Here is a 6,000-nt window from a genome sequence, read left to right as displayed (position 1 = left end):
TGTCCCCCCCCACCCAGAGTAATTAGTACTCTTCTCTTGAGGAAGAGAGACTTAGGATGTGAGCATGGTCAAGAATGTCCCTCTAGCTCCTCTAGCTTTGTAGTTCCCCCAGTGAGGCACCCAGAGCAGCAGCAGCAGCAGCTGATAGTTATTAAATGGTCAGCTCATAGGTTCCTTCAGACCTAAATCAGAAACTGGAGGTAGGTCTAGCAATCTGCTATTTGAGGAGCCTTCTGGGTAATTTTAGCAAGCTAACGTTTGAAAAGTTCTGCTCAGAAGATACCCATTGGGGAAATGGAGTACCTCCTTCTTAAGTAGACATTTGTTAGAAAGCTCAGCTGCTTTCTGTAGTCTATTTCCACTAGTGAGGACCCATCTTTACACTTCACACTGTTTCCAAAGGGAGATTTTCAAGTTTGTCTTATAAGTGTGATTTGCTTATTCTTGGTAATTTACTATTTAATTGGCAAGGTAAATTCTACTTTATTTCAAGATTTATTTTTTAAGTGAAGGATATAAAAATTAATCTGGGAAAGTGAAGTGGGCAGGCCAGGCACTTTTCTCCTTGCCTTCTGCTGCTATAACTTATCGTTGTTTTCATAAAGAAAGACAAAGATTTAAAATGCATTTCCATATCATCTCTGATTTCTCTTCTATCCATAATTCATTTCTACTCAGGCAGATGACCTGAAGTAAGAAAAATACAGTGAGAGAATCATGAAACAGTGTCAGAATGGGATACAGAGATTTTCCTGAACAAAGCATTTCATTCATGTACTTTAAAAGCTATGGTGGGCTTTCTGAAAATGTCTGCTTCGTAACATCCATTGGGTATGTCTCAAAACAAGCTGAAGAGTGAGGGAACAAATCAGACCAGTGATAATAATGGAGACAGCCTGATGGGGCTTTTTTTTTTTTTTTGATACAGATCACTAAATTGGGTGAAGCCTTTCCTATAACCATAATTAATCTAAATAGAGACTAATAGGTTGCCATGGGAAGTGCTCATTGTTAACGACACATTTTTCATGTTGGAGGACTAGCTTCTGAATGCCAATCCAGGCTACTGGGAAACCCATTTTTAGTCGCGTTGACCTATTCTGACAAATGAAGGGCAGAGGAGCTGCATTTGCTGCCCAGCTTGTTATTGTAACACCACTGGGTATTCAGGCAGTGACAGCCTGTCACAGAAGTGCAGTGTCATCTTCAGCTTAGAGCTCAGATTTACACCAGCACAGGAAAAGTTTCCTCATGAGATCATTTCTTTTCATCAACAGGACTTCTGTTTTCATTAAGCATCAAAAACATATGCTTTCTGAAAGCAGGAGGCTCCATGGAATAAATATTTCAAAAGCACAAGCCTCTTTTTCAGTAATCATTGTCTCTCTACAACCGTTTGCTTTAGTTACTTGGGGAGTTATCTCTAAGGTAATTTTGGATTCATTATGGTGCCCAGAATATCCCAGTATTCTACAAAACTTTGTTTGTCATTCAGCAGGACATGTCAGACCATGGAAGATGGCAGCTCTTGACTGGTCCATAGGCAATTATCATTAAGAGTGAGTGATGCCTAGGAGGATCTGACCTGATCACAGGAGGCTGTTGTGGCCTCTCTGCTTTCTGTCTCCAGTGTCAGAGTTCAAACTCTAATTTTGTTAGTATATATGAGGAAGATCAGGCTCTAGATGCTCCAGTCTAAATAAAATTAACAAATAACAATGGCTTACTTATTAATTTGCAAGAAAATTTACCTACATACATCACAATTTCAAGGTATTTATACTCACTGGTTGGAGATTACTAGATTGGCATTACTATTAAGTGTTATTTTTAATACAGATGATTATTATTTTAAAAATAGCAATAGGGTGACTTACTGAATGTTCAACATATTGCAGGGACTATTCTTATAAATCTGATATTTTGAAAATTATTAATGTAATTTTCCTTTGACCTTTCTGAGCACCTGATGCTTATTTGAGTGTGTCTATGGATTCAGAGTAGAGGTTATAATCTGCTAACCAGAAAGAATGCTACAAGAAAGAGAGGGTCTAACATTCAAAAATATGATCCGCATGAAGATAATAATAATCTTAAAAGTTGTGACAGCATTGAAAAAAGAATCTTTAGATTTCTTTATTTTACAGTTTAGCAACTCAATAGCCAAAATTGGTAGGCTTTACCTAAGGTTTTAACTGAAAAAAGAAGAAGAGTATAATGGTGGTAGGAGGAGAAGAAGGGTTGTATACTTGCACGAGATTAGTGAAGGTCATGTCAATGGTGGAAAGAATCTTGGGCCTCTTCATTGTAAAAAGCTTTGGAAAGAGGTCAGATTTGGCACTTTCCTTTGACTAACCTGGAAAGCCAGTCACACCAGTCCAGGGTCACATAGCAGGTGACTCTGAGGTTAGCCTTCCTAATTCATTCCTGGGGGCATATCGGTGGTATAAACTGACCTGGAAGGAACTGCACATCTGGCTGAGGAAAAGGGCAGGTCTCATAAGGTGATTCTCAAGCATGACTGCAGAATGAACTGCCAGAATCAGGCTGAAGAGGAGTCACAATCAGGGAGGAAGAAGGTTTGAATTTAGTTCCCCTGGACTCTTAGCCTGTGCTCCAGTGGTGGGACGTTCTTAAGAGAAATGACCTTTATGTTGCGATAGTGGGGATAGTCACAGTTCTCACCTGCATGCCTTACTGCCAATTAAGAGTGGAAAAATGCTATCTGATGGTCAACCTTCCTTTCCCTTCAGAGTACTGACAATGCTTCCCTTTCTCCTATTTTCATGAATAACACCATTTATCTGACTGCAATAGTTTTTATAACATCTCTTCATTTTGGTATAATTTCAAGTGTTTTAACTGCATTTGTACAGATTTGCCATTTACTATATTTAAGGCCTGCTGCTTCCGGAAGATTTAAAGGAAGACACCTTTCCCCCCTCATTTGTAAAATGATTCAGAATCATGCAGCAGAATGAGTAAGTTCTGGGAAGCCTTCCATGCTCAACAAAAATGCTCTAATCTCATCCAATGCATGTGATATCTTGCTGGCCACAATCACAGAAGACAGTGAGCCCTCCTCTGTCTTGGTCATCTAGTTTGCTTCCTGACCTTGGTATTTCTCATCCTTTGTCTTGAATTCTAAGCTTCATGATCATGTGAGGTCTGAATCTCTGTATCAACTGGTTGGATATATGACATAAATATTTATTAACACATCATTCTTTTTTTTTTAATGTTTTTATTTATTTCTAGGAGAGAGAGAGAGACAGCGTGAGCAGGGGAGGGTCAGAGAGAGAGGGAGTCATAGACTGAAACAGGCTCCAGGCTCTGAGCTGGCAGTCAGCACAGAGCCCGACGCGGGGCTCGAACCCACGAACCGCGAGATCATGACCTAAGCGAAAGTCGGACGCTTAACTGACTAAGCCACCCAGGCGCCCCTATTAACACATCATTCTTGAAAAGTTGTTTTCTATTATTTGTATTATTCTCTTAAACATCCTAGTAAGGAAGAAACAAGTTCTATTTTCTTCTTTTCCATTGTACAGAAGGGAAGCTTGGAGGTTAAATGCCGCTCTGCAGAAAAGCTGGAGATATACCAACAGTAGAAATACCCAAGACCTTTAAAATCATTGATTTGCCTTACTTGACACTCCCCTTAGCATTTTATCACTTCTTGAACCATTATGAATAAAACATGAAGTTTGCACTCATGCCATTTACATATCTCCTTGCTCTGAGGAAAATACAGTTGCCTAGATTCCTCTCTTCTTGCTCCAGTGTACTTCAGGGACTAGTAGACACAAATGAGATGATAAATGAGATCCCCATGGCTGAGGGAAGTAGAGTAGCAGCCTACTGACCCAGTGCTCCCTCAAACTGGACTTGCCCATGTCTGAGACTAATGGTTTAATTTTCTGTATAATGAAGGCAGAAATCTGGAGAACTTGATTCATCATCTGTTCGTTTTTGTTTTGTTTATAATTTTTGCCCTAATGTTGAGATTTTCTGCTATGACATTTTGCCTCTTTGTGCCTTGGACTTTATTTTGGATTTGGGGATAGTTTCATTAAATATATATATTTTTAAATTCTTAGTTTTAATTGTTCATAGAACCAGAATATTATTGCCATATACTTAGCATTCAATATTAATTTGTCTATTTAAAACATTAGGATATATAATAATAGCTGCCCATCTAATATCCTTATTCTTAGTGTCCAATAAGATATCCAAGTTCTTTTTATAACATTATCAAACTCACTGGAATTACTATTACTGCTGCTACTTCTGCCATGAGCAAGACCACTAATACCACTCTTACTACATGTACAACTTGTAAAGTGTCCTTACTTGGAAGCTTTTATATCATCAACATATAGCAATAGTTGACTCTTAGCGAGTACTTATAGTTAAATTATATTAAATTGGAATCTAACATTGACTGTGCAAACTCATATTCTGATATCTATAAAAATAGAAACTCAAAGACCCTAATCCTGAAGACCATAATTCAGTATATCTTGAGTGTGGTGTTTTTGGTGATTCCAAAGCCTGGTCAGGTTTAGGAACTTGAGCTAAGATCACATCACCCTTACAGCTACTTTTTAGCACCATGGACAGCACCCTTGCCTTCAAAAATTAAGCAGTGGAATGTTAGAATTCTATAGTTTTTGAGTGAAAGGGATCTTTGAGATAAAACACACACACACACACACACAATACCATGTTGGGGCACCTGGGTGGCTCAGTTGGTTATGCGTCCAACTTTGGCTCAGGTCATGATCTCTCGGTCCGTGAGTTTGATCAGGTTCTGCTGACAGCTAAGAGCCTGGAGCCCACTTCAGATTCTGTGTATCCCTCTCTCTCTCTGTACCTCTCCTGCTCAAACTCTGTCTCCCTCTGTCTCTCAAAAATAAATAAATGTTAAAAAATTTTTAAAAAACACAGTACCATGTTTTCCAAGTTAGAAATGTAAATCATATAAAGTTTTAAAATATTTTACAAAGATCACACAAGCAAGATGAAGAGTGCTGACAGTCTTATATATCATGACTTCTCAATTCTCTACACACACTGGATTTTCTTCACTTAACAAAATACACAGTACTCATCTCCCAGACCCAATTTGTTTGTAAACTTTTCTTTACCATCTTCAAGTGTGGTCATCTCTGACTTCTCAGACTAAGTCAACTATTAAAAAAAAATTTAATATAACTTTTATAGATCCATGTTGCTACCCTTTACATATTTTATCTCAATATATAATTATACAATCAGCAGTGTAATTATTGGGTTCATGTTCTCTTCTACCAGACTGTGAACTTTAGAGCTTGTGATAGTGTTTGCTTATCTTTGTGTCCTTTCTCTAGCACGGTGCCAGGCACATAATAGACCTGTGATGAATATGTATTTAATTGAATTGAATTTATTAGCAGCCATAACATGATGGACTTTTATTTGTCCTAATTTAAAATCTAGTGAAATTTCTTGATCATGCCATTTACTTTGGACTTCAGCGTGCTGTTTATGACTAACACTAACATGTGCAAGAGCATCTTTTACTATCACATAAAAGTTCTTTATGACAGTAAGCTGTTTGCTGTTTTCAATTATGTATGAGTTATAAGAAAAAATATACTGGCTCGTCAAAAAGCAAAGAAATTTTAGTGTGTCTATTCAGGAAACTGAAAGACATATTTTTATTTTTGTTCCTGCTATTATATATAGCAGTCTCTGTAGAGAGATAAATAGATGATAGAGAGAGAGAAAGAGAGAAAGAGAAAGATAGAAATATAGATGTAGACATAGAAGTATATATGACATGTGACTGTATTTAATGCCACAGGACTGTATGCTTAAAATGTTACATAAATTTACCACAGTAAAAATAAATAAATAAATAAATAATAAAAATAAGGTGAGGGTCTCTGCCTTCAAAGAGCTCTTCATCTAGTTACCATGATATGTGAACAGCTAAGACAGCTTATGGACCAG

This window comes from Crocuta crocuta, unplaced genomic scaffold, assembly GCF_008692635.1.
Source record: "Crocuta crocuta isolate KB4526 unplaced genomic scaffold, BGI_CrCroc_1.0 scaffold81, whole genome shotgun sequence".
Lineage (NCBI taxonomy): Eukaryota > Metazoa > Chordata > Mammalia > Carnivora > Hyaenidae > Crocuta > Crocuta crocuta.
Note: the sequence above shows the minus strand (reverse complement) of the source record.